The sequence below is a fragment of the Triturus cristatus genome, chromosome 9 (assembly GCF_964204655.1).
Source record: "Triturus cristatus chromosome 9, aTriCri1.1, whole genome shotgun sequence".
In the NCBI taxonomy this organism is placed as follows: Eukaryota; Metazoa; Chordata; class Amphibia; order Caudata; family Salamandridae; genus Triturus; species Triturus cristatus.
In genome coordinates this window covers 976484331-976496857 of record NC_140592.1, presented here as the reverse complement: position 1 = coordinate 976496857, position 12527 = coordinate 976484331, and positions in this window count along the sequence as shown.

Here is a 12527-nt window from a genome sequence, read left to right as displayed (position 1 = left end):
AAGATGCATGCCTACTTTCTGTATTAATTTACTCATGGACAGGTTTTGATCAAAACATTCTCCCAGAGTTTTTCCAAGGTAGACTGGAGATGGACCAGCCCCCACAGGATTTGGCCATAGTAAGTATATAGGGGCAGATTTATGAGCCCCTTGCGCCACTTTTGCGTCACTTTTAACATGGGAAAAGTGACGCAAAAGTGGCGCAAGGGGCTCATAAATCTGCCCCATAGTTTCAAAGTGCAATACGAGCTCTAGTAGTAAGACCTCAGTCTTTCCTCCAATTGTGGCATGTCTTCTCAGTTGTATCCCTCTTTGTATTTCTTTAAGGCATTCCACACCATGACTATGGTGTCCACTACTGCTAGCAACACTACAAACTGTGTATCTTTGTCATAGATCTAACATGACACTTGATGCTTCCTTAATAGTTTACTTAATGATAACTGAAGATGTTAAAAAGTGGGGAGGGCTAAGATGCACACTGCAGCACTCAGCAATTGACAGCTCTGAAGATGCATAAGGGGTGCCATGCAGGACATTTTGACCTTTGTTTCCCAAAAAGAGGCAAATCATGCCCTTATCTTTCCTGTCAGACTAGCTAACTTCAGCGAGCTATTGAATAATAAAACATCGTTGACCATATCAAAGCCTGTCCACAGCTCTTACAAAATGACCCTGTGGTTGATTGTCAACCACTGCCTCTTATATTTTTCAAATTAAAGGCAAGTTTGAGAAAGTGATATTACTGTATACTAGAAATAAGAAATTTGTATGCAACTGAGTAACCACGGCTTGCTTCAAACTCAAATGCACCAGACTCTGATTACTAATCATCCTATTCACTATGTTGTCAAAGATTTAATTAGGGTGTGGGCAGGCATCCGATAAGGGACAATCAACAGTCTCACAATCGACCACTGAGACAGACAAACCGCTGGCGAAGTTTAAACCACTGTAAATGAGTATAGGGGCGAGGATGTAGCCTTATGACTAGAGGGGTCGACCTCATAGCTGGGGAACCTGGTTCGAGTCTCGGCAACGACGCTCAACATCCTGTTATTGTGGGCAAATCACTTAATCACCCCGTGCCTAACAAAAATAAATGTGTTCATCTGTAATGAAACTGGTGCTCATGTAAAGCGCTCTGATACCTGATATCTTCGGGTCTAGTTTGCGCTATATAAAACTCTTTAAAAAAAATCATTCCATCCCATTGTTTTTCACTCACTGTTGCCAGTAGTTTAGACTATTTGGAGGTATTTCTCCATCTTCCTTTGTATGTTTGATGTATGCACTTAGTCGCTAAATGCATGCACACTAGTGGCGCCCTTGTTTGCTGTGCCACAGGATCCAAGTTATACCTCACTGATGAGTCTTACCTAGGCCAAAACCGATCTTGGATTTTTTTTGTTGCCTGCTGGAGGACATCTCACAATGCAAATCAGGATGGACTGTTCCCTTCTGTAGCAGGGTCAGTACTGATTTACATTGGAGTAGCGTCTGACTAGAGGTGCACAGTGGGTGAAAACGATGGGTTGGGATGCTACCCAGAACGATTTCCAGTAGTTTAGAACATTTACAAGCATTCCTCCCATCACTTTTTGGGTGTTTAATTTTAGGGGTGGCTTAAACGTATATATTCCTCTCTGCATTCATCATGAATGCACTGGCAAGCATCTCTTAGTCTTAGGATCCACCTATACATCTGTAAACAGGAACACAGTGACATAAGTCTTCCAAATTCCTGCAGCTGGCATGGATAACTACAAGATTCCTGGTGTTCTACGGCCCAGAAAACATCATAGAACACCCGATGGGATTCCTAAGAAGTAGAGCAATCCATAGAGGGGTTGGAGTTGATTTTATCCTGCCTCAGGGGAAAAAATCAGGCAACAAGTGAAAATAAAAAGATTCAATGATTTAGTCAATAATACAGAAATAGAATAGACTGATGGGCTGTTTTCATGGCTCAGGCTGAAACAAGCTTTTTTTTGGTTCTCTTTGATTGCGTTTGAGGTGAACATAGCCCAGGATCTTCCTTTTTGGAAGAAAAAACAATTCCCAACAGCAAATATAGCTAGTCATTTTTTCGTAATGCCTTGCCTTATGCAAGGCGATGCACGGCAATTCAAAGGCTTATTTATGATTTACAAATCCACACAAGGCCTGATTTGCATAGCCTTGTGTGGCTTTGTAAAGAAATGTAACACAATGCAGCAGCTTGCTCTGCGTTACATTTCTTAGTGATAGGCGTCCAATGGGTGGGGCATGAGTGTTCCTGTACATCCATCCATGGATTTAACTCAATTCTGTATTTACTAAGGTTTGTAAAGCTGACATGTGTGCACTTACCACAAAGTGGCATAAAGATGAGAAAAAATTTGCTTTCCTTGTTATTTTCTCTGTCTATACTCTATGCATTCTGCATCACACATAGAAAGAGAAAAATATGTCTTTGGAGTGTTTATGTGCAGGAAGGTGTGCCTTCCTGCACAAAAACATTCCTACCCGAAATGCAGGCAGCCTTCCACCATGGTGCTAAAGTGCCTGCATTGGAGTGATAGAGATCAGGGTATCAAAAATATGCCCACTACCACAGATAGAGTAATCTCACAGTTACACGCACATACATTCATCATACGCTAGGGCCCATTTCACTAACATACGCTCATATACTCTACCAGCAATAAACCTGTGGGAAGAAAACTCCTAAACCACCCTGCATCTATATCTAAGTGATAGGACCTGATTATAGTGGTTGTCCTTAAACATACTCTATACAATCTATACAACAATGATCAAAAATGTACACAATAATTGACAAGGAAAGAAATATTCAACACCATGTTTAAAAGTTATATTGCTTTATCTAAAATTAGTCAAAGTAAAATCAGAATAAATCATTTCTCATAGTTACCTATTCTAACTAAGTGTCAGAACGGGCCAGGACCAGTCTCTCGGTAAAGTCTCTCAAGACAGAGTCCTCAGCATCGATCCTCAGCAACGCAAGTTCACGCGGCAAAGGTAAAATGGCAAGTGGCAAAGCCCTCCCTAAGCTAATAATTTTTATAATGAAAAATACAATAGAAACACATATAAAGTTGGCAGGATAAACTGTATCACTGAGCAGAACGAGAAGGAAGGAATGTAACATTGCTACATCTGAAAATCTCCGCTCAGGAAAAGTCACAAGACGTGAACTACGGAACAGGAACCAAGAAACTATTAAAGTATCCAACATGATCAGCTTCCCTCGGCAACCGAGCCACAGTACATTGTCTGTTTCTGAAGCTCCTTTGTTTGCCAAGGACGTTCCATTTCTTTTTGGAGATCCTCCAAACTGCTGATGTCCTCATGGAAAAAATACAATAAGGACCACGGTCAGTTGTCTTCGACCTTACTCCAGCAGGGGTCTCCCTTGCCACATCACAGAATATGCCACAGCCAGGCTTCGAAATACTCTCAGCTCGGTTAAGGCCTTCATAGGCCACAATAGACCATCTTTAATTAAAGAGACAAAATAAACGTTACTACAGCATAATGATTAAACAGTGTAAACCCCACTAATACCCTTATGTGTATGCATTTATCTAGCTTTGCGACATAAAAAGCATTAATTCAGACAGCGTTTTGTGCTCAAAGCACACAGCAACGTTTAAACATGAAAACTTGCACGTTATTGTAAATACAGAAACAGCAAAAATAAGCTAACCCTCGTGTAACTTTCTCTTGTGTTAGGACAAACGGGTTGATTAGTAAAACACACTTGCACAAGACAAATAATTAGTTGTTAATTATTAATAAATTAATAAAACGCATAGACATGCCAGAGCTTCAAAAGCCCCAGAATTTTCTAAAAGAAAACTCTGCTCCAGCAATCCCCCCTTTGGTGATTTTATCACCAAATAAACCCAAAAAAAAAAATTAGTGAAAATGTAGTCCCATTTTAGGAGAAATCAGAAATGTCTTTTCCCCTTACACAAAATTACACACCAGTCACTCTTTCATCCTCTCTCTTTGTCTCTAAATAAACACTCTCCCTTAATTCTTCTAATTCAATCTCTTCTGGTTCTCTTTTCGAATTTTTCGAATTCTTATTTTCCTTTTCATTTTTCAATTTCTCTTTCCCTTTCCTGTTTTTACAACACACACACACTAATCTTAGTATCAGTAAAGCAACAATTATACAAGACAAAGGAAACAATATTCTACCTATAATAGTACTACCTATTTTTGCAATAAAATCCTTAACAGCTATCATCTTATTAGCTATTTTAGTCCATAAACTCCCAGTTTCAAGTGGTACTAATTCTTCATGCAAATCAGTAATATTTTTGATATAGACCTTCAGGTCTTTACTTTCGTCAGGAATGTAAGTGCAACAATGTTGAACTTTCAAAATTCCACAGACTCCACCCTCCTTAGCCAAAAGAATATCAAGGGCAAGTCGATTTTGCATAGACATGGCACGTACGGCACTTAATTCCGTATTTACCAAAAGAAACCCTCCTGCGGTATTTGTCGATAAGCGATCAACCACTGTGGACAGTTTCCGAATTCCATAAGCATTCAAAGAAATTCCCACTGCTGGAATCAAAACCCCAAAAATATCACCCACAATTTCAGACCAAGTTTCTCTCTTAAAACGTGTTAATAAGTTAATATCTTCTACATCTCTTATTTTATCTGTATGAAAAATCTTAGGAAAAACCAGGCCCACATAACACGTGCCATACCAATGATCAGGCAACTTGTAATAAGCCTTGTTCCCACACACATAGTACACTCCTGGAAACATTTTATCTTCTCCACCTCTGAAACCCCAACCTGTCGCAACGAAGTATGTATCATGGCACTCACTAGTCCCCACGAAATATGTATCATATTGGGATTTCCTTCTGGTAATGCATAGTTTACCCTTCTGTGGTGCATCTAGAGCTAAAGTTGGACTAGCCCCATTTCTCAACTCTTTTCCCATCTCAATGTCCCAAATTGTCTCACTCACTTTATATTTTCCCGCTTTCTCATGCATGTTCACTCTCCTTTCCTCTACCATATCCAGGAAAGCTTTCTCCTCTTCTTTCAGACTGCAAGTTAAATTATTCTTAAAAATGTAATCTAATGTTAGTCCTTTTTCTTCAATAAAAATCTCACCAAAAGTGGTAGCTTCTTTAGCTGGATTCAGCTCTTTGTTCATTGGCAAGTGCCCAAAAATACTATCTCTGTTAGACATCTTATAATCTATTTTCCCTAACAAATAAAAAACACTACTTAAAATACTACAAGAAATACCATATGTAGCTGGTAAATGGTGATAAGTAACACCCTCTGAAACGGATGCAGGTAACTGCATGCAGACATAGCAATCCCTTACTTCCATTGTCTTCACATATTCATATAACAGTTTAGAAAAAACATTACTAGAAAAATTATTAATTGACCTATCTTTGTGTATGTAACTACTACTAATTGGAACTACTTTTTGTGAATTCTTCTCTATATTAGTCATATTTTCTGTGTCCATCCCAAATTCAACCTTAAAAGTAACTAATAAAACTAAAACACCCCATAGAAACATTAATAATCCAGTACAGCAGCAGCACATCTTACACCACTTCTTAAAGAAGGCACATCTATTTTGATTATTCTCTATGTTAGCCATTTTCTGTTTTAACCTCTACTACTCCACTACTGAAATTAGAACTTTTCAAATCTTCAACGTTTGTTCCAAACTCTTCAGCTTCTTCAAAAGATCTTTCCGTTCACTCAGACCAAGTGAATCCCTTCTTTTACTCAGTTTGGATACTCATCATTTTTCACTCCAATTTCTTCAACATCAAATTGTATCAAATCTCCAACATTCAAATCCTCAGTATCTGACTCTTCTCCAATGTCAGTCAAGAGTACTTTCAGGATTTCACCAGTGTCTTCCTCAACCACTCCTTGCACGGTCTCCTCTGGATTTCCTTGACTTTCCACCTCTTCACCTTCAGGCAGTGTCACATACATCCATTCCGGCGACCTATACTTTTGGTTAGGTTTTCTCACTCTTTTAACTTCTTCTGGTTCTTTCGGTTCTTTTGATTCTTTCCCTTCAGCCTTTGAACTTTGACTCGATATTTCATTCACTTGTTCAGCTTTGGATGAATTTGCTCTTATTATTCTGTATCTCACCCTTTTTACTCGGTTGTTAGGCCAACGATCTCCTTTCACAACCTTTTTCGGTCTTAGTTCTTTAACACTCTTTTCTCCAATCGAAGTTCTCTTTCTCAGAACTCGACCCTCTGTTTGTTCATTTTCATCATCTGATTCTGTTTCAATTGCCTTCTGCTTTCGTTTCTTAGCAGTTTTCTTTCCTTCCACAGATTCTTTCACCACTATTTGAGACTTCCCTACTTCTGTCCCTCCTCGGGTCTCCGACACGCAATCTTCTTGCTGTCTACTTGTCCCTTCACCTAGCTCCTCATCAATGTTCCCTACACCTCCTCGGGGGTCTTCCGCAATCTGTCCCTCTCTATCTTCTTCTGACCCTGTTTCTTCAAGAATAATCTCAAGTGGTTCTTCAATTTCCTCCTCTTCTGATTTAGGAGTAATCTCTGTGTGATTTCTCTTTTCTTTTCTTTTTCCTCCACTGCTACTCGAAACTTCAGGCTCTTTAACAGAATCTGATCTTCTCTCTGATACTCGCAGTGATTCTCTTGAAGCTCTCTCTGCTTCTCTTCTCACTGATTCCGTATCTTCAGGATCTTCACCATCACTGGAATCTGACTCTTCATAATACTCTTCACCAGTTCCCTCTCTCGGGCTTGGAATTCTCAGAGTATGACTTGCATGTACCCAGTGTCTGACTCCAGCACACTTTACTGCAGTCGTTGTAGTCAGAATAACTTGTCTCGGCCTTCCCCACCTTGGAATCAAGCAATTTCTTCTTCTGTGCACCTTAATCCTCACCCAGTCTCCTGGACTCAGATCATGGGCTTGCTTCTTCTCAAGTGTGGTAGCTTCTTCTCCAACCTGGTGAAACACAGAATGAACTGCGTCAGCCAGGCCTTTACAGTAATCCAAAATCATGTCATCAGTTATTGTCACCAATTTATTTACAGGCACGAATGCATGACGCATTGCACGTCCCATAATTATCTCATGCGGGCTCAAACCTGTAGTTCTATCTGGAGTAGATCTCATGGTCATCAGGACTATCAGGACTAGAGGTAACACGTCTGGCCATTTCATGCCAGTGGCTAAACACATCTTTCCAATTCTATTCTTGATTGTGCCATTGATCTGCTCAACCACACCAGAAGCCTCTGGTCGGTATGCACAATGTAGCTTCTGCTGTATTTTCAATGCTTCACAAATCAAACCAATGAGTTCATTTTGAAAGTGTCTACCTCTGTCAGACTCAACTGTAACTGGAAACCCGTACCTAGGAATCAACTCTCTCAACAGTAATTTTGCCACTGTTAATCCATCATTTCTTCTAGTCGGGTACGCTTCCACCCACCTTGAAAACAAACAGACTACCACTAGAACATACCTCAGTCTGTTCACTTGGGGCATTTCAATGAAATCAATTTGCATTCTTGTAAAAGGACCTCCTTCTCTGCCAATTGTCCCTAGACTCACCACTGTCTTTTTCCCAGTGTTAAATTGCTGACAAATTAAACACCTTTGACAGATGCTCTCTGCAATTGTCCTAAACTTTGCATTGTACCAGGTTTGTTTAAAGGACCTAACCATTGCGTCCCTCCCCAGATGTCCCTGGCCATGATACATCCTTGCCATTGACGACAAAACTGAGTTTGGCATTACTGGTCTGCCATCTCTGTAGACCCAAACATGGTCTGTTTCTCTTGGAGCACATCCTGCCTTAACCCAATCTTGTTTCTCTTCTTCTCCTGCCTCATCTTGTAACTGCTTCACTTCATCCCACGAAAAGACATTTCCTCCATTCTATCCCTGTTAATCAATTGATTTGTTTTAGCACAATACTGTGCCACATCGTTGGCATACCTGTTACCAACAGTGATAAAATCGTCCCCTGAACCATGTGCAGCACATTTTACAACCGCTAACTCCTTAGGCAGCTGTATCGCCTCAAGCAATTTTCCAATCAGCTCAGCATTCTTTATCGGAGTTCCACCCGATGTCAAGAAACCTCTTTGTAGCCACAGTTGGCCAAAGTCATGCACCACTCCAAATCCATACTGACTATCAGTCAACACGGTTGTTCTCAAATCTTTCCCAATCTCACAAGCTTTTGTCAATGCCACTAATTCAGCAACTTGCGCAGATTTTACTCCTTTCAATGGTGATGCTTCTATGACCTCTGAAACTTTGCACACTGCATATGCTGCACATAGCACACCATTATCATTTCTCAGGCATGATCCATCCACAAACAACACATGGTCATTCTCAGGTAAGGGAAGATCCCTTATGTCTGGTCTCGGTTTTGTACAGTACTCAAGCACATCCAAACAATCATGATCATCTTCCATCTTTATACCCACATTTTCAATATCCGGCAAAAGTGTCGCTGGATTCACATTCACTCATCTCTCAAGAGTCACATTTGAAGCTCCCAGAATCACCTTTTCGTACTTAGTCAGCCGACTATGTGACATATGCTGAGTTCTGCTTCTTGTCAAAAGAATTGCCACATTGTGAGGTACGAATACCCTTACAGGATACCCCATTATTATTCCCTCACTTTGTTCCAGGCTTCTGCATGTTGCAGCCACAGATTTTAGACAACCTGGTAAACCCACAGCTACAGGGTCAAGTGTCGATGAGAAGTACGCAATAGGCCTTCTCAATTGCCCATGTTTCTGGATTAACACTGAAAGTGCACATCCATTTCTCTCACTGCAGTACAGTTCGAACTCTTTTTCGTAATCAGGCATACCCAAAGCTGGAGCTTCACACATTTTACTTTTTAGCTCTTCAAATGCTGCCAATTGTTCCGCATCCAGATCCAATGGATCTGTCATTTCACTTTTTGTCAATTTAATCAATGGCTTTGCTATCAGGGAAAAATTAATTATCCACTGACGACAATACCCCACCATACCCAGGAACATTCTTACTTCTCTCTGGGTTTTTGGAGCTTTCATTTCTCTGATTATTCTGATCCTGTCAGTAGTCACTTTTCTCAGACCTTTCTCAATATTATGTCCAAGATAATGCACCTCTTTCTTACAAAATTGCAATTTGGCTGGGGATACCTTTAACCCTCCATCTGCCAGATGATTCAGTAAAGCTATGGTATCTACTTCACAAGCTTCACGTGTCTTTGATGCCACAAGTAGGTCATCAATATATTGTACTAGCACTGAGCTTTCGGGCATGATCAGACTTTCCAACGATCTTTTCAATAACTGATTGAATATCGAAGGACTCTCCGTATACCCCTGTGGGATACGACACCATGCTAAAATACGCTGGCCAAACCTAAATGCAAAAATCGGCTGGCTGTCATGATGCAATGGAATTGAAAAGAACGCATGACACAAATCAATCACTGTATACCACTCAGCATCATGTGGAATTTGATACAGAATCACTGATGGATTTGGCACAATGGGACAACATGCCACCACAATTTGATTAATTTTTCTCAAATCTTGCACTATCCTAAATTTGCCATTGGGCTTTTTCAGTCCCATTATCGGTGAATTACACGGACTACTCAGTAGTTCTCTTAGGACTCCTTGCTGAATCATTTTCTCAATTATAGGAGTTATCCCTTCAATTATTTCTGGTGTCATTTTGTACTGAGGAATGTTAGGATATGTAATTCCCTCTTTCACTGCAATTTTCACTGGATCTACATTATTCATCAATCCCACATCCTCTCCTGTAAAATCCCAAACTGCTCTTTTCACTGTGTCTCTCAGCACTTGAGGCAAATCCTCCGGATTAAACACAGCAAATGCACCAATTAATTCACTTTCTCTATTTTCTAGAGTCATTCGGTAGAAAACATCATCATCTGGTGTCTCAAAAGCTATTCCATCTGGTGTACAGAAAATTGTGCAATTCATCTTACACAATAGGTCCCTACCTAACAGGTTCACTGGACTCGTGTCACAGACAATAAATCTGTGCATGTCTGAAAATTTCCCTATCTGTACTCTTACTGGTTCAGTAAGACGTGTTCTGATTTGTGTATTGGCTACGCCAACTACTTGGATTGCTTCATCCGAGAGAGGAAGATTTCTAACATCTGCTGACCTGACAGTTGATCTTGTTGCACCTGTGCCTACCAAAAAAGTAACACTCTCCTCATTTATTTTCCCATCCACAAATGGTCCTGCCTGGTCTATTTCTAGAGTTGCACCAAGTATGCACTCTTCCTCCTCTCTTCGGCACCGTCAATAATCACCCTCAGACTCACTCCCTTCACTCTTTAACAAGTACTGTTGTACTTTGTTAGTACGTCTCGGTTTGTTTACCTGCTCATCATTGAAGAATCCCGAGTCCTGATTGTACTTTTGTACCCCTCTATTCTGCGGCAAGGGCGGTTTTGGCTCTTGACTCTGCTGTCTCACAACTTTCTGCTGTTGTTGCTGCTGGTTATTCCCTTCATTCTGCACCTGTTGATTTAAGGATTTACCCTCATTTAATGGTGGATTAGGACATTACGATCTCCAATGTCCCAGTTGGCCACAGTTGTGATACGGGAACTTCTTTTTGGCTTCCCCAAGACTTCCCCTTCCTTTTCCTGCAAATCTCGGTCTATTCCCTGGATTATTTCCTGGATTATTTGCCTGTTCCACCAACTGTGCTTCTTGTCTTTCTGCAACTTTCACTTGTGCCCACATTGCTTTCTCTTTCAGCTTCCTTTGTTTTGCTTCAATTTCATCACTGAAATATTTTGCATGTCTCAAAATCTCATCTACTTTTTTACTCTGCCAATCCACTGTGTGCTCACGAATTCTCTCACCAATTCCAGGTCTTAAACCATATACAAATCTGTATACAAAATGACTCAAATCCTTATCACCCAGGTGTTCATCTCCACTGAATTGTTTAAAAGCCAGTATCAGCCTTTCGTAAAAAGCATGAACTGATTCTTTTGCTTCCTGTTGTGTTCGATCTATTTTAACCCAGTCTGTCTCTTTTGGAGGTACTTTACTCTTCAGGTATACCATCACCTGATCATACTTCCTCATCACTTCTGGATCTGGTGCCCCTGTTCTTGGATCTCTTGGATACTCTTCAGTAGGCCAACTCACAACTATTTTACACTCAGTCCACAAGTCTGCTGGAACAATTATATCAAACAGACTATTCAGGTCAACCCACAGCACTTTTGACAATTTCACAAATCTGTCTACCTGCCTATACCACTCGACGCGCTTTTCTCTCAATCGAGGGAAATCATTCGTAAATGATAAAATATCCTGTCTCGTCCATGGAACATGTACATATCCTCCTCCAGGTATTTCTCTCATGGGATAATTCTCCACTGGTTTCTCTTTTTCTCTCACTGGAAATGCTGAGTAAGTTGTTCTATCTTCAGATTCCTCTCTTTTCTTATACCACCTATCCTTCCACTTTTCTACATCACCCCATCTTCGCAATAATGCCACCATTTCTTTAATCTGTCCTGTTCTACCAGAAGTATTCAAATTTTCTATGTCCTTCTCTGTGAAATCCATCCTGTACGTTTTCTGCAAAGCCTTTACTCTATCAATGTCAACTCCTTGCTCATTTGCTATTGCTCTTAGTCTATCATGTGTATTTCTTGCTCTCCATGTTATGCTTTTGCACATGAACATTAGCTCACCATCATGATGACTCTTCAGGATTTCTGTTGGAACTGTTCCTGTCACAAGCTCTTCTAATTCTATACGTAACTTAACCACATCAATAACTTGTGAATCTTTATCCTTTTTCTGAAGAACCTTCATCCAATCATTCAAATCATGAACTGTTATTTCAGCAGTTTTTCTCACTGGAACCACTTTTTTCTGCGGTTCTAAAATCGGCATCCCTGAACAACTAGGTTCACTAACATCCAATAGTTCACTACATGTGTCATGTCTGGTTTGTCTCAGGTCACTTCTCCCTGTTCTTTTATCTGAATCTCCTGAAGGACCAACTGAATTTGTCAAATCATTCCAAACATATGGAATCACCAGTCCATTCTCACCTGTCTTCTGCTTGTCAAACACAGGAATAACCGGACCTATAGTTACAGGCACCGTAACAGCTTCCAGATTCTTCGTTAACTCTCTAATTTTTTCAGTCAGTTCTGTTGTCGTCTTTGCTAATTGTCTGGCATTTTCTTCACTACCTCTATTCTCTCTCTCCCTGAAAGAACTACTACCTCTTGATTCAGGTGTCATTTTTTCTTTCTCAACTGTATCTCTTATCGGAGAAACAACTGGTGTACTCTCATCTGGTTCTGGTCTATATGGAGGTGGTCTTTTGTAAATCATGTCATTTAAGACCTCATCCTCATACTCTCCATATCTTCTCATATCTGACTCAGAAACCCTTTCTGCTGAAGGAGCAGA